This window comes from Sceloporus undulatus, chromosome 2 (assembly GCF_019175285.1).
Source record: "Sceloporus undulatus isolate JIND9_A2432 ecotype Alabama chromosome 2, SceUnd_v1.1, whole genome shotgun sequence".
Lineage (NCBI taxonomy): Eukaryota > Metazoa > Chordata > Lepidosauria > Squamata > Phrynosomatidae > Sceloporus > Sceloporus undulatus.
Window position 1 is genome coordinate 258,140,768 of NC_056523.1, and position 25,367 is coordinate 258,166,134.

Genomic DNA, 25,367 nt, shown 5'->3' on the forward strand with positions numbered 1-25,367 from the left:
CAGTGTGAGGTTGCTATGGCCCCGATCCAGGTAGGAATGGGGTGGCATCCCACTGCCTCTTAGGAACTGTTTGTACAGTCCCTAAACCTCTTGGGAAAACAGCAGGGAGAAATGAAACCAACAGCCTATTTTGACTGCTCTAATACAGCATTAGTGCACAAAACTGATAGCTGTAGACAGAGCTTAGAAATGTTATTTGCTTGGACTACAGCTCCCAGAATTTTCCTGACTGAAGTATAATGGGAATTGTAAGTCATGTTTGTAGCCATAGTATGTGAAGAGTCTGAAGGCTGCTATAAGTCAACATAGTGTTCCTCACCAGGACAGTTTTGGCCACACCTCAAAATACGAAAGTTCGTTAGTTTTATTGAACTAGATACATACAGCATACAGATTACTGTCGGGCCAAACCTTTGTTCTTCAGATCAACAAACTGAATATTTATACTGATACCAAGGGATAGATAATATACGGTACAATGTCTGCACTTACACACCATCTTAATGTTTATTCTTTTGTGCTAAGATTTTGCTGTCCACCTATTTCTCAACCTGCCCTACCTGCCTTAACAGGAATGTTAGTTAGTAGATTTGTCAATGCTTCTTTCCAGCAGAGGCTCTCCATCTTTAGTAACCTCCTGACAGCCAAAAATTATGTATAGTTAGGTGGACATCAGGTCTAGCTATGAAGACCTTGTCGCTGTTTAACAATATCAAGTTGGCATCTTTTCTGTTGTTTTTTTTTTTCTTTTCCAAAAGTGTCCTTACTTGCTGTGACTTCATTAGGAGCTTAACATCTCAGAAGATAGTAGGTGAAGTCTTTTCATGCAGGAAATATACACTGGTCAGAAGCATTACTGGATAGGATTTCTGTATTGGTTAGCTCTTACCAAGCACAGGAGTTGAGCTGGGAAAAGATATGGGTGATATAGGATCCAATGTTAATGTGAAGGGTGCCATGGCATGATGCAAACTCTGCAGAGGTTGCATCATGCTGTGGGGCACCAGCTGATGTCTCACAACCAATACTGTATATAAGTGGACTAGAAGAGAGGTCACATGTGGATCGCTGGATTGGTGTGGGTTGGTCCTGTTGAATTGGTGTGGAGCAGTGCAGGTTGGATGGCTTGTGGTTTGGTTTGAAGTGAAGCTGTAAGCTGATGTACTACAGACGGAAAAGTTGATAGGAGTCAGAGAGGAGTTTGTAAATATTCGTATATTGCAATTCAAGATAAAGAATCTCCAAGGACTTGGATGAGTTTTTTCAGTGTGGAAAGTGATCAGTTCATTGCCAATACCTGGATTCTTTTTGCTTCCATACTCTGCTATATTATTGTTGAGCTGCAACCTGTCCTTCTCAGTATTTTAAAACTGTAAGTCACGTGAAACTCAATAGGCCTTGCATCTGAAGAGACATATGCAGATAGGATGTCCCTTATGACCTCTCTTTCCCTACATTGTGATTCCAATCATTTATTACCCTGTTCTCCAAATATTTGGTTATTCCTAGTGCATCTGAGTGCATCATCTGTCGTGCAAGCCAACATTGAACAGAATGTAAACAGAGTCAACTGTACATAAGTTGAAAACACAACCATCAGTAGTGCAATCAATGCAACCCTGAAACCAACACAGCCCTCCCGAAAGCTGCGTCTCGAATGGCCCTGGTGTCCAACCTATAATGTTTAATAAAAGTTAGAGGTTGGGACCAGACAGCAGCCTTGCAGACATCCTCCAAGGGAATCCCCGACAGGAATGCGGAGGATGCTGACATTGCCCTTGTGGAATGAGACCGAACCCTGCCAGGGAGAGGTTTGCCCAACAGTTCATAGCAGAGGTGGATGGTACCAGCCACCCATTTGGAAAACCTCTGCGCAGACACAGGCAACCCCTTCTTCGGTTCCGAGTAGCATTGGAAAAGTCTCTCGGACCGACTGGAGGCAGCAGTTCTGTCCAAATAAAACACCAGTGCTCTCCTGACATCAAGAGAGTGTAGGCGTCGCTCCGCATCCGAAGTCGGGCTGGATGCGAGAGTGGGCAACACAATGTCCTGACACATGTGGAAAGCAGACACAACCTTCGGCAAGAAAGTAATGTCTGTATGGAGGACCACCTTGTCCTTGTGGAACCTCAAGAATGGCTGGTCCCTCCGTAAGGCACAGAGTTCGCCCGCACGGCGGGCAGAGGTGATGGCCACAAGAAAAGTGGTTTTCCAAGTCAATAGTCTCAAGTCCGCTGTGGCCATCGGTTCAAAGGGCTTGGATTGGAGGGCGGACAGTACCATCTCCAAGCTCCAAGCCGGCGTTGGTACCGACACAGGAGGATACAGGTTGGCACATCCCTTAAGGAACCCCTTCACTAAAGGGTCTCTGAAAAGGGAAACCCTCCCCCCGAACTGGTATTTGGCACAAATGGCAGACTGGTAGCATTTGATAGATGCTCGGAACCTACTGGAATCACTGGGCAAAGTTTACTTTGCAACATATAGAAACTTTTTGGCGGTAACTCCGCCCACCCGTTATAAGGCCCCTGCCTTCCCGCTCTTTTCCCTAGTTCCTTTTTTCCGCCGCGCTAGCTGCTTCAGGGAACTTCGCTCGCTTTAGCTTGCATTTGGAATCACTTCTCATCTTGACCTCGGACTGTTTTTGACCACTCTTTGTCTCCCGCCCCTGGTAACTTCGGACTTTCGGACTGTTGACCTCGCTTCGAATTCTCCTCTGGCTCTGACGACTTCGGAAATGCCTGCTCCATTCAAGAAGTGCGACATTTGTGGGGGCAAGGTGCCCGTCCAGGACCCGCACTCCTCCTGCCTGCTGTGCCTCGGCCAGAGCCATGATACCAAGGCCTGCCTGCTCTGCAGGTCCCTCTCTTCTCAGGCCCGGAAAAACCGTGAGTCCCGGCTCACCTCGGCAATCGACCTGGGCAAGGTGCAAGAGGGAGGTTCGCGCTCTTCATCCGTCCCACCTTCCGCGCCCCCTGCCTCATCTTCTAGGGCAAGTGTGTCCAGCGTGACATCCGCTAGGGCCACCGTTTCCAGCGTGGTGTGTGTCCCGGCCGGGAAAATTCCTTCCACCACCTCCAATGTGGCCCGTGGCTCAAAACCGCCCAGCGCCACCGACGAACCCTCCAAGCGCCCCCACAAGTCTTCGGGGACTGAGGGTACCGAGCCGGCCTCTAAATCGACAAAGAGACTGGAGGGCTCGCACGTGAAGAAAGGTACCGAGGCGGAGGCCCAACTTGCTTCGCCCTCGTCCTCCAGGGCATCCAAGGTGTCTCGCCATGCTCCCAAGCCGAGAGAGCCGGCTGCATCAGGAGCGGCGGCTGTCCTCCTGGTTCTTCCGGACAACCCATTCTTCCCATTGGAAGAGACCCCGAGGCCGGGAAAGAAGAGGCATCACGACAAGACGAGTCGTGACCCTGCCCCTAAGAAGGCTAAGCCGTCCAAGGATCAGCCCGGTACCGACCCACCGAAGGCTAAGGACAAGAGGCGTTCCCCTTCCAAGAAGGCCCGCGCCTCCACTCTGGCAGCTCCCCCGTGAGCCAGAGCCTGCGCCCGAGGTGCGGCTGACTCCGGTACCGGACACGCCACCACCTCAGCCCACCATGGACTTCGTCCACGGTACGGAAGACACCGCGCCTCCTCTCTCTCCGGAACAACGGTCGCCTCCCCACTCCGGGAACGACGACTACGAGGACCCGCCCCGTACACAGCAGATACCGGACCTGTTCCTCGACACTCAGTCGGGCCGGTACTACATGTCGGTATCGGAGGACAGAGCAATCAAGGAGTTCACCAGACTGAATCCCCATCCAGCAGATCCTCAGCAGGGCACCTCGTCCAGATCGGTCCCGACCGTGTCCGTGTACGAGAGGCCGCCATCCCCGCCTCGCAGGCGCTCACGCTCCTCGACTGACCTCATCCTGGTCCGACCGAGATCCCAAGTCAGAGTGGCAGATGTCCTTTCCTCTGACTTGGATTCCGATGACGAGCCTTTGCCCCCTTCCGAGGCACCATCGGATGAGGATGTCCTCTCGGTGTCGGCCTCACCTCAGAGGATGCACAATCCTGAGCCTTCTTCCCCATCGGACGACGTCCGTTCCTTCAGTGAGCACGTTGTGAAGATGGCGAGGGCTCTCGACATCGAGCTCGCTTTCCCGGACGACGACGCTCAGGATCCGGTGGAACGTTGGGTGCACGGACGGGTGCCTACTCCACCTTGCCTCCCTCTGCTTCTGTCGCTGCAGACCATCATTAAAAGGTCTTGGGACTCACCGGCCACCCTGTCTGCATCCTCCCGCAAGGTAGAGTCGCTCTACAGAGTCGCTCCGGCGAGTTGTCCCTGGTTGGCCGACCACCCCAGGCCGAACTCTGCGATCGTGGAGGGAGCCCAACACAGCTTTGTCCCGAAGCAGGCGACCTCCTCTGTCTACAGGGAGGTGAAGAAAGTTGATGGCCTGGCCAAGAAGGCCTACTCGGCGGCGGCCCTTGCGGTCAAGGCCGTAAACTACACCGCCTGCATGGGGGCCTACATCCAGACCCTCATGGAATGGATCTCCCCCCTCATCCCGGACATCCCGGATGACTTCCAGAGGCAATTGGTCGAGGTCAGGGACGAGACACACTCCATCGGAAGTTGGCTCATCACCACTTCCAGGAACATGGCTGACTGTGCAGGGAGGGCCATGTCTGCATCCATGGCACTCAGGCGTCACGCCTGGTTGAGGGCCTCAGACCTCAACCCTACTGTCAAGGCGGCCATCGAGGACATGCCGCTTGACGGGACCGGGCTCTTCCATGCCGAGACCGACGACCGCCTGAACAGGAAGTTCAGGATGAAGGCGGCGGCGAAGAAGCATGGCATGTCCTTGACACCGGCTTCTCCATTTCGGAAGCGTCAGCGCCCGTGGCAGCCGCAAGGTCAGTCACAGGGGACCTTCTCCCGGGATCGGCAGTCCCAGCAACAGGGCTCCCAGAGACGCTGCTTTCCCTCGCAGTCTTCCTCCTCCTCTGGCCGTCGCAACTTCCTGCCTCGGTACCGCAAGTCCCGCCGGCAGGACACTGACCAGGGGAAGAAGAGAGCCTGAAGGGACGCAGCGCGCTTCGTCCCTCCTTCACCCCTCTTCTTCTTGGACATTTTGAGGCCCTTTGTTAACATCTGGGCCTCCATAACATCGGACTCGTGGGTTCTCAACATCGTCCGTAGGGGTTATGCCCTCGAGTTCCAAGAGCTCCCTCCAACTGGAGCCTTCGTGTCCACTCCCCCCTCGGACACCCTTCTCGACGAAGTGCGCGCCTTGCTCGGTAAGGGGGGCAATCTCCCCCCTACCGCCCGACCAATGTCCTCGAGCCTTTTTCTCCAGGTACTTCACGATACCGAAAGCGGATGGGGGCATTAGGCCCATCCTGGACTTGAGACAATTTAATTTGTTCCTTGACTACCGTCGCTTTCGAATGGTAACCTTGGCTTCCATTCTGCCTCTGCTTCACCAGGGCCTGTGGTTTGCGACCGTCGACCTGAAGGACGCTTACTTCCACATCAGGATTCGAGAGTCCCACCAGAGATTCCTCGCCTTCGCTGTCGGCTCCGCCTCGTACCATTACAACGTTCTTCCCTTCGGCTTGGCCATGGCTCCAAGGGTCTTCACAAAGTGCATGGCACCGGTGGTGGCATACCTTCATCAGAAGGGCTTCATGGTCTTTCCCTACCTGGACGACTGGCTGTTTGCAGCCGAATCCCAACACGAGCTGCAGGAGGCAGTCTCATTCACCTTGCACCTCTTGGACTCCCTCGGGCTGGTCGTCAACAGGGAAAAGTCCCACTTCACACCGACCAGACAGGTCAAGTTCATCGGGGCCATCCTCGACTCCGAAAGTTGCTCAGCCTTCCTCCCTCTGGACCGGTTTCAGGCCCTGACAACGTCCCTCAGGCCGTGCATCTCCCACAGAAGAGTGAGAGCCAGAGACGTCCAAGTCGCCCTAGGCCACATGGCATCGACGACATTCGTCACCCCCTGGGCAAGACTTCGTCTTCAGCCTCTCCAATCCTGGTTTCTTTCGGTCTTCTCTCCGGTAGAAGACCCCCCATCCAAGTGGCTCACGGTACCAAGACCGATAGCCGCCTCCCTCAGATGGTGGTTGGACCGCCGCAACGTCTGCGCCGGAATGCCCTTCCATCAGCCCCAGGCACAACTGACTCTGACAACCGATGCATCCCTGGAAGGATGGGGCGCTCACCTGCTCGACTTGGTCGTCAAAGACAGGTGGTCCACACAGGACAAGCTCCTCCACATCAACGCTTTGGAGATGCTGGCAGTGGAAAAGGCATTGAGGGCTTTCGAGTTCGCCGTCACAGGAAAGGTGGTCCTCCTGAGGACGGACAATACCACAGTGATGTATTACATCAACAAACAAGGTGGTACCAGGTCCAGGACCCTGCTTGACCTCACACTCCGCATCTGGGACTGGTGCATCCAGAGACGCGTCCTCCTCCAGGCGATTCACCTTCCCGGGGAGGACAACGAGCTGGCAGATCGCCTCAGCAGATCTCCCTCGGTGTGCCACGAGTGGAGGCTCCATCCCGAGACGGTCAGCGACCTCTTTGACCGGTGGGGAACCCCCCGGATCGACCTCTTTGCGACCAGGTGGAACAGCCACTGTCCCCAGTTCTGCTCCAGGAAGCGAATGGACGAATCCCTCGGAGACGCATTCGCCTTCCTCTGGACGGGGGAGCTCCTCTACGCCTTCCCTCCGTTCCCTCTCATCATCAGAGTGGTGTCCAAGATGACAACGGACCGCTCGCATGCGATCTTGATCACCCCGTGGTGGCCGAGACAGCCCTGGCTTGCATCCCTTCTTCACCTCTCCAGGAGATGCTTCCTCCGTCTCGACCCTCGTCCGGACCTGCTGTCGATCCAGGACGGACGGATTCTCCACCCGGACATCGGACTGAGTAGGGTCTGCCATGTCCAGAGAGGGGCAGTTAGAGTCCAGAAGGGAGGGACTCAGGACACTTACAGAACTCTAGGAAAGGGAGTTGCTGTAGTGTAATATCATGTGGGATATTGTTAGCCTTGGTGGCTGGTGTGGGTTTAGGAAAAGAACCTAAAGATAAGGACAGTGTGATGGTCCTGGATATAAGTACGTTAATTGCTGGAGGGAGTGTGAGAAAGTTAACGAAAACTGTAACTGAAGGAAACTTTAAAGTAACAAACATGTGCAGCATCTCAATAAGCAAAACATTGTTAAAACCTTCTTGCAAATAAAGTTTTATTCCTGTTTCAGATAGAGGCTGGTTTGGCACTTAAATACATATCACGCTACTACAAATTCAAACATAGTTTGGGGTTAAAAGTACAAGTGCTTGTGACATTTATATGACAGCGGTGGGATGAAAAGGTCCAGGATGCTGTCATAGAAGAAACTTAGTGGTAGAGAAATAAGTGGTGATCACAGCGTGATATAGGGGGTGGGTAGAAAGAGAGAGAGAGAAAGGAAGGCAACAATATTTTGCCAGTAGTTGTTAAGTAGAGAAAAGGAGAAAAGAGACAAATATGGGAGTGGGGAGATAAGCAGGGAATGAGGGCAAAGATGAGTGTAGACAGGAGTGAGCAGGTGAGAAGGAGAAAGATGATGAGAGACAGACAAGGTAAGTACCACTACGAGTTGACTATGCATGGCTATTGTGATTTCTTCTGTCATGAGAGCTTGAAAAAGTTCTATATTAACACACAAATCCCACTTTCTCCATATATGGCCCTTAAAAAAATAAGAGTACTCTTATAGAAGCACTACCAAGATGTGACCTGAAGAAGGTTTTGAATTGCACACAGCCATTCATAATGAAACTAGCAAATGTTGCATACTGCTCTAGACAAAAAGAAAAAGATGGGTAACTTGCTGAATCATGTCATAGACAACCAGTCAGCTGCATCAAACAGGCAAAGTGGTGCCCTGAGGAAAGAGAATAGTATGCCTGACCATGGATAATTAGGTAGGACATTTGTTCCTTCTCACAGCTAGAAAGGCCAACTTGACATACTTAGAACACCTCCCCCCCCCCCACCAGCAAAGGAATGAATCAATGGGTGGGATATTTCTGCTTAACACACACTAACTGCTGGGGTTCCACACTACATAACTACAACAGTTTGATCCCACTTTAAGAGTCACAGCCACATCATCTGGCAACCTGGGAAACCTGTAGTATGGTGATGTGCTTAGAATTATTTGCCAGACCTCTTAACATTGTCATTCACCAAAGTACAAATCCCATGATTCCATAAGACAGAGCTGAAGTAGTTAAGGTGGCATCAAACTACTATAACTGCAGTGTGGAAGCTGTCAAAGGCAGGAAACTAGCTTCTGCAACCTGGTTCTCTGTTACTACAGCATCTTACAGTTAGTGGTTCACTGGCCACTATAATTCTCCCTCAGCCTATGAGGGGCAAACTGAGATGGACCATCTCTTTCTCCATCACTGCTACAATTCATCCCAATCTTGCCAGCTGAGCTGCCTAGCTGAAGAGCCCTTCTATTTAAACTCTTTCTGCCTAGTTAATAATGAATCAAGAGAATGTTGTCTCTCAATAATTTTCCCCCTCATAAATGAAATCCCTTACTGAATTATCAAAATTCAGAAAGCAAGCTTGTCTAATGGGGGGGGGGGGAATAATCCTGTCTAGCCATTTAAATATATGCAGGAAGAAGTGAGAGAACTGTTGGAAGGTGAATGAGTGGGAACCAGGATAGTTTTCAAATATCATCAAAAGTTCATTTTGCATTATGCTATCAAACTGTTATTATAACCTAAAGTAAGAATGTGAGAAAACACAATTTTGTCAAGGCAGATCCTTGGCATAAATTATTCTAATCTCAGTTTTGAACAGAATACAAGACTAACTTGAAGTATATAAACTGCTCTGAAACTACCATCCAAAACCAGTAATTCTCTGCTTTCAAATTTTCAAAAGACTCACTTTAAGTATCAGCCTATCTTGTCTTTTTACTGCCCCACTTCTTTGCTGCAACTTCAAACAGGAAGTGTGGTAACTGGTGCATTTCAGTGTTGAAAGGAAGAGATAACATGTACAGAAGACCAGAAGAGGAAGGAGGACTGTAGGTGCTCACAAATAGCTTGAAATTAAAGTTTCTTTCCTCCACCCAATTTGTCTATCACAGCTTGGACAGTATGCCGTTTTCAGAAAGAAAAAATGGAAAGGAGGAAAGAAGCAAGAAATCATCCTGGAACAAGGGGCAGACAATACGTTTGAACCTGTCAACTATATGATTTTGATCTCTAACATCTCTAACTCACATTGTAGTGGACATCATTTCTATAAAAGTGCATTGATTTTATGTCCAGACAAGAGAAGATGCAATCTCAGAAGGAGGAGGAGGAAAGGTCTGTGCTTCTTTTCAAAAACTGTACATCAATATCTTGGGATTGATAATGAGTCCGGAAGACCAGCATGTTCTCATGATTTCTATGAAATGTCCCCTCCCTCAATTCCACTTTTAATGTCCTAGCTATAAACTGAGAGTGCTAGAGGCTAGAGGATAGGCTTTCAAATAGCATGCACATTTTACTTATTTACTTATTTATAGTTTGGGGTTGGAGTGGGGACTCACAAGCATGCATCAGTGGGAGGCTCACAGTCCACTTGGCAAAGCTCATTTTCAACACCACTGCTTTTTTCATTCTTGCGTTCCAAAAATCTAAATTTTAAAAAGACTTACACACACCCATCCAATTTAAATACTACTTTTAAAAACAATCATGACAGTTAAAATACACAATATGTACTAAAACCACCACACCCAACTGCATATCACTGTAACCTGGTCAGACAAGGCTGAAGGTCTATTTAAACAAGAAGGTCTTTCCCTGTCAGAAAAAAGACAGCAGAGAGAGGAGAGTTAACCTCCCTTAGGAGGATATTCCAAAGCTTAGAAGCAGTCACTGAGAAGGCTCTCTCCTGTGTCCCCACCAAGTGAGCTTGGAAAGCTGGCTATCAGATAGTCTGGACCTAAGGCATATCGGGTTTAATAGGTCAAAACCAGAAATTTCAATTGTGCCTGGAAATGGACTGGCCACCAGTGAAACTGTTTCAGCAAGGACTATATGCTCTTAGAAAGTCATACAGTTTGTTTTAATAAGATACATTGAAGATTGAAGTCTGACTGGAACTTAAAGGAGGTCTGAAAACTCATCTTCAGCAGAAATAATGTCCTACCTAAGATTATTGATAACTTCATGGGCTTGGAAACACCATGTAGTAAGTAAGTGCTGGCAGATAAGTTTCCTTATGTCAATTATAAAGCTTTTTTTTTAAACTTATCTTTTAAAACCAGAAAGAGAATTGTATCAGCTAAACCTGCTAGAGATGTGCCTATATTACTTGTTTATTTTCTTTTTTTAAAATCATATTTCCGGCGGGCCTATCCAACTGATCTCCTCTAATTTGATTTTGAATAATATCTTACTATGATGACTCGATCCTTATGTTTGTGAGCAATACTGTAACAACCCCTCCCCTTTTATCTCTTCTTTTGATTAATGTATTTCGAATTATATGTATTTTATGACGTTTTTATTTGTTGTAACCCCGCTTCGATCCGAAGGGAGAAGCGGGAAATATAAATAAAATTTTATTATATTAATATTATTATATATTGGCATTGCAACTAAGATCCAAAACACACTGCAGAAATAATCCAGAATGAGACTGCTTTAACGACCCTGGCTCAGTACTAGAGAGTTCTGGGAATGGTAATTTAGAAAAGGATAAATGACTCACAAAATTACAGTGCCCAGAATTTCCTAGCATTGACCCAGCGCAGTTAAAGCAGTCTCAAACTGGGTTATTTCTGCAGTGTGTTTTGGACCTAAGAGGGTATCAGGTTGAAGAATGCTGCTCTAAAAACTAAATGTACTGTATTATTTAATTCAAATGAACTCGCAGCAGCACTGTTTTCTTTCTGTAACTAGATATGGTCTTAAAGCTCCACATTGCTTGTGGTCTTCTTACAGGAAAACAGCGTGCAGGCACTTGTCTTTAGGGTGTTATTTCTATGGATGGATTTACATGTCTCTTGGGGCAATGATGTTAAATATCTGATTCTTTGCTTGAGATATGCAAACTGCTAAAGATGATGTACTTATCTATACTTATTTTCCTTCCTCTCTAATACTACGAACACATGTTACAACACTTGAAAATGTTGCAGAACAGTCAACACATTCTTAAGAAGCCTCAACAGTGCTTAATCCCAAATTTTCTCTCAATTCATTAAATACTCCACAAAGTTTGCCAGCTTGTGCTGATTTAGGTTTTTTTTCTAAGATTGTTCTATGCACTCTACACAAAGCAAATAACTTGTGGCAAGTAATATTTGCAACAACCATATGTGAGTGTATGTGTGTGTGTGTGGGGGGGGGGGGGCTTCACGTTGCCTGGTGACTTGGGGTTGACTGACCTCATGAATTTCATAGCATAAACCCTCAGAACTGGTTTGTCACTGCCTTGCCCTGAAATATAGCCGGCAGTATCGGGTACTCCTTGGCACCTTAAACGCTATAATATCCTATCCATCCTTGAAATATTCTGTATGATACCACTACTAACTAGGAACTTTTATACTAAGGTGGTATGACCCACTTGAACAATGAAAATGACATACATGACAAGGGCGGGTTACAGACCGCCGCCACCGTTTGCTCCGTGAGGGAGCCGTAGCAGCCACACCGCACGGCTCCCGCACGGAGCAAAAAAGGAGCTCCAAAATGGAGCTCCTTCTTGAGGCGCCTCTATGATGTCGCGAGGCGCCGCGACACGTCTGGATGCTATGCGTCCAAGACGTAAAGATGGTGGCGCCCGTATGAACAGGGTGCTGCCATTTTGTACGTATTCCATACGTACTAGGGTTAGGGGGGTGCAGAAGCACTGCCCCTTCCTAACCCTAATACGTACGGAATACGTATTTTTTGGCGGTCCGTAACCTGCCATAGTCTGGGACTAGGCATTTGAATATTTTTCTCCATATTTTTAAGAAGTAGTTTGCATGTGTGTGCCATAGCACATATGCGCATGCACACACATACATGCACTGCAGCTGTGCAGAAAAGTGCACCCTACCCCTTTTTATTTCACAGACTCCATGCAGTTCAAAAATATGTCAATATGGTATTTGCCCATCTGTGCATGTATGACTGTTTCTGCTTTTTTTTTTTTTACATGTTTTATTCTTTGATTATGACTGCAACTGATTATTTTTTTCACTAAACCATCAGCTCAGCAAGCAGATTATTTTATGCTTTCTAATCATGGCATTACTGTATTCTAGGACATGTTTTGGTTGCTGAGGTATCATAACAGATAAGTATTGCTCAATGGCAGGGGACTAATAAGAATGTGCAAGAAGTGAATTTAGCTTGTGTGTTAGGCCTCAACTCATCTGGTCCTGGCAATTATGAAAGACGTTACTTGAGCACTTGGGCTGAATTTGCACAAGGGCAGTATCTGTGTAGTATTCCTGCTCCGGTTTGAACCCTGTACTGCCACACACAACTGATTTAATTGAACCTGAAATCAGTTTGGGGGGTATTTCTACTGTATGCATGTTATTGTATCAGTTTATGTTCAGTTACACAACTGTAGCAGCCCCAGTTTTTTTTTTAATTTTCACCATACATGCACGTATTTGCATAGTTGTTTAACCAAATAGCCTTTTTCTGTTTTCCCATTATTTTGATTGCTGACTTGTGCTTCTATAAACTAGCTGGTAGAGCAGGGGAAGGCAAAAACATGCAAATGTGTGAAACACTATGTATATGAAGGTTCACATATGAATACCATTAAAAAATGGTGGGTGGGGGTGACACCAGACTCTGATACAAACAAGGTAACTATCCTCCCATGACAGGAATGCTCAAGTGTCCTAGGTCACCACCCACCAACTTCTCTCTCCACTCCCATTCTACCACAATCCCAATTCAGGGATCAAACCAAATGTTTTTAAAAACCAGATCTCAAAGACAGCAGAGTAAACTGGAGGTTCTTTTAAACTGCATTAAAGCCCTCAGGCATCAAAAAGAAATGTTTTCACATTGGAATGAGAGGAACACTGTATACTCAAACAGGGCTGGGATCAAGGTAAGGACACATTATTTAGTTTATGCAGATTCAGCCTTAGTTCTTTCTTTGCAACACAATGTATCACTTTCCCTCTGGCTCAGGTCAGAGTGTGAAAGAGAATGGGAATTAGCTTCAGCCACCTTTGGAGGTTATCACAGAAACATCACCAGTGTTGTTTTAATAATGAACATGTTAGACCATGTCTTCCGTTATTCTCCATCAAGGTCACCAAGGCTAGAATGAGGTTTAACTGGCAGGCTGTACTACATGACCTTGCAGACAACATGCTTACCTCCCTCCACTCCATTGTTACAGGAGTGGCATGGCACTGCTCCAATATCAGCCATCACACAATGTATATATTCCTCAGCTGAAATGCTGTATTGAACAGATTGCAGCTCTATATACAACAAGATAGCAAAATTATTACATTGGTGGTTTAATTATTATTACCTCACTAAAGCTAATGCCATTGCCTGCACCCAATGCATAATAAACACAATTCTTCCTCACTTTAGAAACATGTAAAAGTTTAATACTTTTTAAAAGTCTACAAATTAAACAGACATTTTGCTTTCACAGAATACATTATGCTGCAGTTACTCCCACACCACTTCCTCTTGCAGCTAACAAGGCATATGACTATTTAAGGTCTGGTAAGTAATGTGGTTATTTTTGGATTTTCTATGCTTTGTGAGTGTTACAGCACTCAGCACAACCCAGGGAAATTCTGTCTGATATGCACACTCTTAAAAAATACTGTAAAAGAAAAAGACATCTCTCCCCACTCCACTTTGTGGCCTCATACGAGCTTAAAAATGATGGAAACATTTTACACTATAATATAACACACAGGACCAACCAATAATTAAATAAATATGAACAAAGACAAAAATTCATTGACACACTCTTGAGTTTTTAACTCTAGCTTTATTATCTGCCTCATAATCTTTGTAAAATAGTCTTTCTCACTGGTTTCTGTGCACAATTTAAAGAGAATTAAAGGTACTGTACTGTAAGATTCTTCTGGCCTGATGCAGTGGTTTCAATACTCGACTATGATTCTGGAGACCAGTGTTTGATTCCCTGCTTGGCTGTGGAAACCTACTGGGTGATCCTGAGTGAGCCACACACTCTCAGCCCCCAAAAACCCTATGGTAGGATCACATTAAGTTCTCTATAAGGTGGAAATTACTTAAAGGAACATAACAACAAAATGATTTTACCTCTTTTGTTTTCCTGATAACTCCATATTTGATGTTTAGGTGAAATGAACCAATTTAAATATATAAGAAGGCACTCTTCCCAGCTCACATTACTGAGTTGCACATATGCATGAAAGCTAGGGTGACATAATGGTTTAAATGCTGTACTAGGTCTGTCAGAGACCAGGGTTCAAATCCCTGCTGGGCTATGGAAACCTGCTCGGTGACCATGAGCAAATCACATTCTCTGAGCTGTAGAGGAAGGCATGCCAACCCCCCTCTGAACAAATCTTGCCAAGTGCCCCATATAGGGTTGCTGTTACATGGTGTAAGTTTGAAGACACACAGCAACAACAAATGCATGTACATGGAAGCTGGTCACCTTGGTATTATTTAAATGGGATGTGTAACTGTTTTTTCCATTGTGGGGTGATCAGTCAAAGATTATTTCCCAGGAGAAGACAGAAAGGGGGCGGCCATCCCATTCCTTTTCTTCCACACATAGCAATCTGCTGAGAGTGTAACAGATAAATCCAGGAAGAGATGAGAAATTAAGTTTTTCAACATATCTTACACTAGAAATGGGAGTTGGATATTAAAGAGACTAATTTTGTTGAGGTTAACTGTCTTCAAGTCAATTTGGACATGAAATTCATTCATATAGTTACCTTAAGTAGAAATTGACTTGAAAGCAGTTATGAATAACAAATTTAGGGGTGAAACATATGGGTGGAAGGGTGGCTTGAAGCTGCCCCTTCCAAAAATGGCCTGGGGCTGTGGTGAACACTTGCTGAAGCCACAATTCGCATTGAAGCCAGCTGAAAAAAAGGAGCGGCAAAGAAACTGCTCCTTTTTCGGCTGAGGAAACAGTGGCTTTTGCCACCCCACCACGGCCCAATGGCAGCCTCAAGCCACTCCAGCAGTATGTGACGTATAAACGCAACACTGCTGGAGTGCCTGGAAGCCACACACATCTGGGTGGCCACCCAACTTCTGGGCAGCTTCAGGATGGCGTGTGAGTATGTGGCATATAAACGTCATGTTCCCAAGCAGCCCAGATGGCAGCTTTAAAGGGCCATCTGTTCAAGCCCTTAAGTCTCCTAAAATCAAGAAAATCTGAGGGGAGGACAAGAGAAAGTATTTATGTAGGAATTCCAGTTGTAACACTGAAAAAAATTGCATGGGGCATCTTTTTCTTCATTTCTTTGCCTGCTGTCCAGAACAAGTATTTTGCACTTGGCTCCATTTGTTGGATATTGCTTTTACTGTAAAAAAGAAAGCACGATGTGTAACACTATTCCCTCATGCCCATCCTTATTTTATAAAGGTTAAGGTATCACAAATTACAAGAATCTGAAATTTTAAAATCGTTCCTATGAGTCAACGTGATGCGTAGTAGTTTGGACTTTGGACTATGACTCTGGAGAGCAGGGTTTGAATCCCTGCCTGGACATGGAAACCCACTGGGTGACCATGGGCAAGTCATGGTCTATCAGACTAAAGGGAAGGAAATGGCAAATCCCCTGTGAACAAATGCTGGCATGAAAACCTTGTGATAGTGTCTCCTTAGGGTTGCTGTAAGTCAAAATTACTTGAAGGTACACAACACTCAGACACACACATAGAGACATGGATAAATATCACATGATTCCAAATAATGGCAGGCACATTACATCAAATAATATGGTAAAACCTTTAGCATAATGAAGACTTTATGACTGTATAGTTCATTATAAGACAGACAGAATGGAACACAGTAATTTAAAGAACCTTATTACAAGAAAAAGGAGCAATAGGCATAGGTACCTCAATGCATTACAGAAATGTGTACTTTAAGTTCTATAATTACAAACCTCTTTGGTTACATGGAACATGATTATATTCATTAACTACTTTCAATGTGAAAGACATCTAATGCAATCAGTGTATCATAAAGAACATGCAAATTATAGAGGTCTTTCTCAGTTTTCCTTCATATTGCTCTTTATTTTACATGGACAGTTCACTCCAGTCAATCCAGCATACAAGTACCAAATGTTTACCCACTGAACACCCAGTGATTATATCCCTTGCTGAACTTGTACATCTCTTCAGAAAGGAATATCCTAGAACAGAAGAGAGCAAAGTGTGACCCTGAGGCCACATGCACCCTCCCTAGCTGTTTTTCCAGGCCTTGATCCCTCCTGACTTTTTTGCTTCCCTCTTTCTTAGTCAGAAAAACAAACAAACTGAATTGCCTTTTCTTGAACCAGGATCATTACTTCACTTTTAAGTAGACTGCAAATGTCCCTTTTTATGTTTAACATAAAAAAAAATGTTTTTCTTGTTTGTCTGTTTTTCAAAACAGGAAGAGGTTCTAGCCATTTCCTTCAAAGGAGGCCTTCTGGCAGTCCATATGGCCTTAAAAGAGTCCCAGGGACAGAAAACTGGCCCCTTGACCCACTGCAGTTGTCCACACCAGTTCTAGACCCATCCATGATGCCGCTTAGAGCTAGCTCCCAGAAACAGTACATAATCTTTGTACTCCTAATACCTTGATCCTAAGCACATTTCTGGTGAAGCCATACCGAGCCAGTGGAACAAGTTTCCATTTCAGCATTATGGATCAAAATGTGCACTTAGAAGATTGCCTTTCTCTACACAACTGACTCAAATCATGCCAGATCATAAAATGCTTCTGCACATTTCTGTCATAAGGGCCATCTGATTAAGATTTATGAAGCCAGTGGATCCACACACTATCTGGATTTTATCCTAAGACCACAGCTTGAGGCTGAAATTCCGAATGTTTCCTGTACTGAGGTCCGGTACATCAAATGGCAAAATCTATGAAGAAATAAGATAAAACAAAATGCACTTTCATCAAGTGTACAACCTATTCCCACATAGCGTTTCCAGATTAATCACATGTACAAAGGCAGGTGTTATTGGACATTACTCAAAAATGCTAGAAGAGAAAGTGAAAGTGAGGTATGCAATGAAAATAAGGACCTTGACACTGCTCCAGGTACTGAAAATCTTCCCCTCTGTGTCTCTACACAGCTCGCCTTTGACACCTTACTTCAGCATCACAGAAAGGGGAAGTACAATTTACTTCCTTCTATTGCTCTATGATAATGTATAAATTCATCATCAGCATGTTGTTTACTAACACTGTGATCCTGTTCGAAGTAACAGGCACACATCCACATCTTAGACTCCCCCTTCTACTACTGTATTTACAAAACTAATCAGACAGGACCCTCCTTCTCAGTAAAGGAATGGCAACCTAACATTTCATCATCTTAGCTCTTTGAACAAAAGGACAACTGCATATACACATCCTTCAACCACTCTTGTTTCAAGTGTATCAACAAGGGTCAGATCAGTTGAAAGTCCTAATGTCAAAAATGGGAAGCTTGATCTTTGTCAATCCCTTCTTTTTCTGTAGGATGCAGCACAACCTTGCCATGTTCTGGAAAATCTCTTCCCAGTCCTCCAGAGGAAACTGGGGTAGTTGTAGGAGAAACTGATAAACATCACCTTCAGCCTCATTCTGCCAGCAAAAATGCTTTGTTGGATCAGAAGCCTTCTATGCACAGAATGAGCTATTTCATGTGTAGAAGGAATATCCAATCCATTGTTTTCAAGAAGTTACATACTGTTCAGTTTCAACATTCCCGAACCTGAAGTGCATTATCTATAGTGCTTTGCATAACAAGTAACAAGACTAAAATACAGAAACAGCATAAGAAGTTTATAAAGCTAGACATATAACAAACAGGATTTGGCTGAATGTTGTTTGTTGTTATGTGCCTTCCAAGTTCTTTCTGACATATGGCAAATCTAAGGCAAACCTATTAAGAGGCTTTCTGGGGCTGAGAGTGTGTGACTTGCCCAAGGTCACCCAATGGGTTTCCATGGCCAAATAAGAAATCCAACCCTGGTCTCCAGAGTCATAGTCAAACCACTACATAACACTTGGCTGAATAATTGTAATACATTTGTTCTTCTGTCTCCTCACCAATAGTTATTGTTTTGTTTCCTTGGAGGTCTTTAAACGGAGGCTGGATGGCCATCTGTCAGGGATGCTTTGATTTGGATTTCCTGCATGGCAGGGGGTTGGACTGGATGGCCCTAGCGGTCTCTTCCAACTCTACGATTCTATGATTCTATGATATATGTACTTGTAAACCTATGACTCCTGTCTAATAGGGGGTGCGGGAAAGCAGCAGATCTTCACCCCTTTTTATTATACAGTCAAAGGTTTAATGTACATATATGAGTGAAACAGAACAATAACTCTGTAGTGTAGTGTTTTAAGCATTGGGCTATGACCATGGTTCAAAACGCCATTTGGCCATGTTAGCGGCTTTGGGGCTAATCACACTTTATTAGTTACAGAGGGAGGCAAAAGAAAAATCTCCCTATTAACAGATTTTGCCAAGAAAACCCTGTGATAGGTTTGCCTAAGTCAGAAATTACTTGAAGGCACACAACAATAAGAACAGATTTAAACTGCCCCACTTCTTATCTTCTCACATAAACTTGCAAACAACAATGTGAGTAGCTGCCGATGCTGCTCTTCCCCAATGCTAGAGGACCCAACATAATAATTGCTTTGAGAATTAGCTAATATATAAGGATTCAGCAACATCTGTACAAGTTACTATCTAGAGAGAGAAAGGCAACAGTGCCATTGTAAAACTGCTGTGTGTGCATATATGAGGGCAGTAAAAAAGATTTAAACACAACACTTTTACTGTTCAACTATAATACCACAATCTGCAGCCTGCTTATTAACCAGTCTGTTAACAGGAGAAAAAAGTCTGTGTTATAACTTTTGTCCTAAGCAAGTTTAGTACTAAACAAAGCCAACAGTTTTCCAAATTCAGCTAATGTGATGCTCTGTTATACATTGTTACCCAGGTGATATGGTCAACATTTATTTCTGGCACCTGATCTTACAGAACACCAAAATAAAAACAAATCTCAGAAGATAATGTCATACTGGTCATAGCAATCAGAACTTGCTAACATAGTTTCAGGCAAAATAATTCCTTACTAAGCTGTATGACAAGGCAGTCTGCAAGTGTTTTCATAAAATATTATGATAATACTGACAGTAAGAGTGGAGAAACCCTTAGTTAGGCTCACAGACCAGAGTTTACAAGTGTGATGATTCCTTGAGAGCAAAGCCCTGTGCGTGGCTATTACTCTCAGGGAGATCCCTTAAAAGAACTAATCTTCCGCTGCCACCACTCAGTGAATTATCAATGAACTATATTTCCCAAGCACAATAAACTATATTTCCCAAGCACACACTGAGACTTGCTTGAGAGAGAGATCTCTAGTTGCCTTTCTTGCTAACCCACAGCAATCAGTAACCAAATAAGGCACGTGTACAGGAGCCAAAGAGATAGCAGATGCTTTTAAAAGAAAGAAGTTTATTTTAAAGAAATAGCATAGAATAAAGAGATATCATTCGTGCAGAGCCACCTTGCTATGCAGGTCTAGGAAGCATAGTTACAAAGATATTCATTTCAGGCAAGCTATTAGATAAACATAACCAAAACCTAGACGTACTGACTAACACTCTTCCTAAGCTACTCACACAATGATGGGATTTGCAGTCCTTGTGGAGTTCTTGGAATCAGGGAGTTGGCTCCTTGCCAACTCTACCTGCATGTCAGAGCCGGTCCTCCGGCTCTCAGAGGACAGACCTCTGGTTTCTCCAAACCAGCCAAGATGGAGAACAAAGGACACATGGTCCTACAGGGGTATTTAAACCCCTCTCTTGGAATCTTTTGAAACTGCCGCTCTGGCACTGTTGATTGGCCAAGTGAGCCTTACGTCAGCTATGATGTAGCTGCTCATTAGCATGTGATGTCATCTCTCATTAGCATGTACCTCCTCCCAGATTAACCCTTTGTAGTTCAGGAGAAGTCTTCAGGTGGTTGGGAACCCAGCCACCACAACAAGTTACAATTTTGGACTATGGATCTCAGAATCCCTCGAGCAATTTGACCACTAGTCATACTAGCTGAAGATTCTGGGAACTGTGGACCCAAAATGTTACTTTTCCAAGCTCTATCCCAGACAGATATCAAGAATCAGTTTAAATTCATAGTAGATAAAGAAGTCTCAATCCTATGTGTTTTCAGAGATGCAAGCAACATTTCTCTGAGGGAGGCTAAAAAATTTTACCAAGTAAGAAATGTGACCAGGAACCCAATAAATGTTCTGGGGGAAATCATCATACAAGTTGGGTTTTCATAATTCACTTTGGTTAGTTAGAGCACAACTTCCCCTATATTTCTGGCCACTCTTGCAAAACTTTGAAGCATACTGATAAATTGTTCCAAGGGACAACCTTTCAGAATTTGCCTATGGCTATATTTGTTGGTCTGCTGAACAATATTTGGGTCATCCAAACTAGATGTGAAACATACAAACCCAGAATGCATAATCTTGACATAGCACATTCCATTTGACAACATTCAATTTATGCAAAACACATACTCCCAGTTCCACTATGCCAAAGTGAATTATTACTGTTTGGTCTTAGGAACTACTGATCTGGAACTGTCTCAATTCATTTCTGAATTTAAGATGCTCTAAAGAAGTTCCATTCCCACAACCATCTGGATACAAAAGCCACTATTATCCAATTTTGTATCACTTCCATCAATCTTTTATGTTTACTGTATTTTGGCCACTTCCAGACTTTTATCTGCTAATTAAATAATAAGACCCACCTTACAGCAATGCAAACTCCCAAGGACAACTAGGATGACAGCCTAGCTTTCAGTCAATGTTTGTATGTCCCAGTTCCCTGAACTCCCTCAACTATACAATGAAACTTCAGCTCACTGTATTGCTAATGTGTGCAAACTGAACAAATTAAAAAGGAGATACATGAAACAATCAGAGTGATTAACATACAGCAGGATCTTTGCTTTATTCAGCAATAGGATGTGAGTCATATTTAATATACAAGAACTTTAACTATTGTCTTGAAACTTCATAATTTTGCATGTTTGGGCTTGCATGAATTCTAGTGTTTCTTCTTGGAGCCTTGTGGTCTCAAAGAATACAATGCAATTTTTGGTCTCTAGCTGATACTATGAAGATAAGTTTAAGCCTAGCAGTTCATGAAGCTTTCAGACTGGCTTAATCGTGCTATTTTACACTATTCCACTACTATCACTAAATACAAGCAGAAGTGTCCTTTTCCAGTTCCATAAGGTATCAGAAAAGGCTCCTGTGAGGAGCTTGATGTTGCTGCCTCCATTCCTGTTCAAATTCTGGATAAAAAACAGAAGACTGTATGCAAAACTTTTGGGTTTTTTTTCCAAACAGGCCCATGTTACTGATGATCACCTTTTGTGCGTGTGCGAGCACTTTTGCAGGACACACTGCAAGCCTGGAAATGTATGGATTTCTAAGTGCAACTTTGAAAGACAGTTTTTTTGTGGGTTTTTGGGCTATGTGGCCATGTTCTAGAACCACTTTTGATGTTTTGCCAGCATCTGTGGCTGGCATCTTCAGAGAATGTTGGCAGAAATCATGCCAACATTCTCTGAAGATGCCAGCCACAGATGCTGGTGAAATGTCAGGAATAAACTCTTCTAGAACATAGCCCGAAAAATCCACAAAAAACTATGGATGCTAGCCAGGAAAGCCTTCGACTCACTTTAAAAGACAGTGTTTCTGTGTTTGGTCCAGGAGATAATTCAGGTAAATCCCTCCTCCAAAGCCTCAACTGAGTAAATTTGTCACACAACCCTGTTCTAAAGATGCTATCTTCAGTTTCATGCACATTCAGCAGTTTCCTCCCTAAAGCTCCATTTGTTTGCCACTCAGTCACAGATCATTTGGCTTCAAATATAAATCATTCAACCCTGGCAGCTTGGGGGGGGAGCAGGGGGGGAAGCAGGGGACGGCACACCCATCCCCCTTCCACCAAATCTTTACTGCAGCTTTGCTCCTTGAATCATATTAAACAGCTGGGTCATTAATGAAGCCTATTGTATTCACATCAGCACCATTATCCTGATTAAATCAGTGCTTATGCAAACAGTGTATCACATGGCTGAAGACACACATCTTATTCCCAAAGAAACATTTCTTGTTACTTCTGTCAAAGGATTATACTACAAATAGGTGCTGCTCAATAGCAAAGGTTTGGGTTTTGTTTTTGTTTTTTTGTATACAGTACTTAGATTGGGAGTATGAAACAGAACTTGCTAAAATAATGATTTTTTAAAAGCATAATTTCTTTAATACTCTCTCTCTCTCTCTCACACACACACACACATTTTCTATGCAACCTATTGAAATAGAAGGGGGGGGGGCTGTAACTGTTTTTAAAGTTCTACATGAATATCAAGTCACTTTCATACAGTCTCAAAGTTCTCAGGCTCCAGGTCACAACTTGAAGGGAAAAGGCTAACGAAAGCAATCAGATAGTTACTATTTATCTTTTTTAAATAAAAAAAGCAAACAAAACAAGCACCATCTAACACTTTGCCTTAGAAAGTAGTACTCTTGCTTACTGTAGAATCTTGGCATTTCACTCATCTGCAAAAGTGACCACTGTCTCTGCCTTGCATTTTGGAAGACTGCCCTAATTCTTTTCTGCTAGATCTTGTTACCAGGGTTGCAGCTGCACAGCCAATTCCTGCTGAAATGCAGGTCTTTGGAAGGGGTACAAAGGGCTTCATTATCTTTTTTCAGTGCACATACACAGAGAGAATAGAGCCCTTGCTCCCCCCCTCCCCACTCAAACAATCCTACTCAATCATGACTATTTACATATGAAGAGTCATGCAGGGAAGGGAATCTAACCAAATTTCAGAAGCCACATGTGTGTGCCAGAAGTTATCCTAAGGAAGCAAGATCTATTGGTCCATTGATTTAGAATCCAATAAGTGTTAACGTGTTTAACTTAGAAGTCTACTTTAATTTTACCTTTTTTTTAAAAAAAGCATAAAGAGAGAAAAAAGAAAACACACTCAACAAGTTATGCATTTATTTTCAAAATCAGATCTAGGTATTTTCTACAACCTTCCTGAACAGACAACTTGAGGAAACATTATATAATGACAGCCACAAAATGACTATCCAGATGGTTGGTAAAAGTGTATACATCTGAAAATATTTTGTCAGAAGAAGTAATTAATGGAATGTAATAGGATGCAAGTAATGAAGTGGAACAATCCAGGAATTCAGCCATGAATCTCAAAATCATGGTACTTCACATAGGAACTGGTCAGACAATCCCATGTAAATAAAATAATACCCTGTTTGAAAAAAAAATCAAAAAGTTACTAGGAGAATAGCACTGCACCAGGAACTGACTGACCTACAATGGAGATTAACTTTCAATTGCAATAAGAGTAAATAACAGACTCAATGGGAAGGATACACCTGAGATGGGAGAGAAGGCAGAAAGAATGAGGATTGGTAAAATCAGACACACTAGTCACTACCTCACCTGTTAGTTTAAATCTTACATTAATTTATTAAGAGATGTTCAATAGAGGGCTATGTTGGCTTAGAGGGTGGTGGAGTCTCCTTTGGAGGTCTTTAAACAGAGGCTGGATGGCCATCTGTCAGGAGTGCTTTGATTATGTATTCCTGTATGGCAGGGGATTGGAGTGGATGGCCCTTGTAGTCTCTTCCAATACAATGATTCCTCACTGTACAACTGGATCTGGCTGGATCCTGTATCTTTATTAACTCACTTTTGGTCACATTCAATAAGAACAATATAACTGTTTCTCTCATCTACTTGGCTTAAAGCAAAAAATCTCATGGTGTATCTCAGCTTTCAAAAATACTAAGCTCTTAAAGGCACTGGATTTCATTTAATGGCACTGTAAGGACATTGGTGTAGTGTTTCGAGCATTAGACCATGACTCTGGAGACCAGGGTTCCATGCCTGGCCATGGAAACCCACGACCAGGGTTCCATGCCTGGCCATGGAAACCCACTAGGTTACCTTGGACGAACTGTACACTCTCAGCCCAAGAAAACCCCATGATAGGTTCACCTTAGAGATGCCATAAGTTGGAAACCACTTGAAGGCACAAGAACAACACTGTAATACCATTTGATGAAATTGTAAAGACAAATGTAGCTTATGAAATGTTAAGCTTAGACAAGAAAAAAGTTTGTTTTCATTTTTACAATATACAGTAGCTTCTATTTTTTATCAGGGATGAAAACAAAATTGTTCAGCATCAACATCAACCAAGAAATCCATATGGCTTTGGGACTGGGTAACACTACATTTTAACTGGAAATACAGTTTCTGTACATACTATAATCTGGGGCCTATAGTAGAAAATGCTGTGTTAAATTATTCATTGCTGCAGGGGATAATAATTTTCACCCTCCTGCCTGACATCTTCAAAAACTAAGCAGTAATGCTGAGAGGAAGCCAAATGAGGATAAGGGAGGTTATAGACTTCCATGATCCTGTCTCAGCATCCTCATGCAACAAAGCTGGGGAACTGAGCACCGATTAAAGAGCCTACCATAATCATCTCATCTTCCCCTCTTCCAATGTCATGGGGGAGAGGGGGAGACAGTCTACAATGATCATTCTTATTCCCCAGCCTCCCACCTTGAGCTGGGCAGAAAATAGGTGAGCCTGCACTGGGAGGGTTGGAGTAGTTCTCAAGTATATTTGAAAAGAGGAGGGGTCACAAGAAAGGAGCTTGGGAAGGATTATCTATCCTAGGTGGAATTTTGAGATACTTGAGAAGCCCCTTTCTTTCTTTTTTTAACAGTTAAATAAACTATGCTATTAAAAATAGCACACTGAAAAAAATTCAAAACAATATAAAACATAATATGACAAAGGCACATCACTCCCTGTTTTAAAAACCCTTGTTTAATAACTAGTTAATAGCCAAAAGCCTGTCTAAATAAAATGTAATTGACCTGACAATGGAAGGAGAATAAAGAGGAGGCCAGATTAGCCTTATGTGGGACACAGTACCAGTTTAGGAGCAGATAAATCTCTTAACAGTGGATGATT

General features: G+C 43.8%; 1 protein-coding gene across 3 annotated transcripts in view; it reads right to left on the reverse strand.

The window, feature by feature from the left end:
• The window catches only part of CDC42SE2 (CDC42 small effector 2), a 98,504-nt gene that overhangs the window by 41,910 nt on the left and 31,227 nt on the right, over window positions 1–25,367 (reverse strand). Inside the window, exon 1 of one of the 3 annotated variants that reach the window (XM_042455110.1) lies at window positions 13,426–13,517. The exons of the other annotated variants lie outside the window; for them this stretch is intronic. The gene's annotated coding sequence lies outside the window, so the exon portion shown is untranslated. Of the gene's footprint in view, window positions 1–13,425; window positions 13,518–25,367 lie in introns of those variants that run through there. 3 annotated transcript variants of the gene reach the window in all.